A 748-nucleotide genomic window follows, 5' to 3' on the forward strand; every position below is an offset into this window, starting at 1 on the left:
CCACAGGTTCAACTACTTGGTCGCTCTGGGTAGCTGGCTGTGACCAAGCAGTGACTACCACCTTGCCTCTTGTCAGTTCTAATATACACCTGAGAATTCAAATCAGGCACATACTTACAGAACCATTGTCTGCCAACCCTATACATGTTCTTGGGTACACTCCCCACTTTATAGACATATCTACTAGTTCAGCCTGTCCACCCATCTGTCCACCCATATACCCATGTTTGCCTTCACTGACAACGCAGTACTGTATGTGCAAAAGGGTTCATCATTGTTGTCTGTACTTCCATGTACCTCTCTATGTCTTTCTCTTCCTGGATGCCACCATATTGATCACTCACGTTTGGTACATTGCCCTTCACTTCACCCAAATCAGTACTTATCTCTATCTATCTAACAGTGTTGCCTACCCTCCCCTCCTACACCTGGTAACCCACAAAGAAAATTTCCTTCCATAGATAAACCTTTCTGTGACTTTTACAATAACGTACTAATACAATGTTTGTCCTTTCGTGATTGACTTATTTCACTCAGCATAATGTCCTCCAAGTTCATCCACATTATGTGGTGTTTTGCAGATTCTACATTATTCTTTAGCGTTGCATAGTATTCCATTGTGTGTATGTACCATAGTTTGGTTATCCATTCCTCAGATGATGGACACCTAAGTTGTTTCCATCTTTGGGTTATTGTAAATAGTGCTGTGATGAACATGGGTATGCATTTGTCTGCTCTTGTCATGGCT

This window comes from Orycteropus afer, unplaced genomic scaffold, assembly GCF_000298275.1.
Source record: "Orycteropus afer afer isolate SDZICR_OR568_19922 unplaced genomic scaffold, OryAfe1.0 scaffold00258, whole genome shotgun sequence".
NCBI lineage: Eukaryota > Metazoa > Chordata > Mammalia > Tubulidentata > Orycteropodidae > Orycteropus > Orycteropus afer.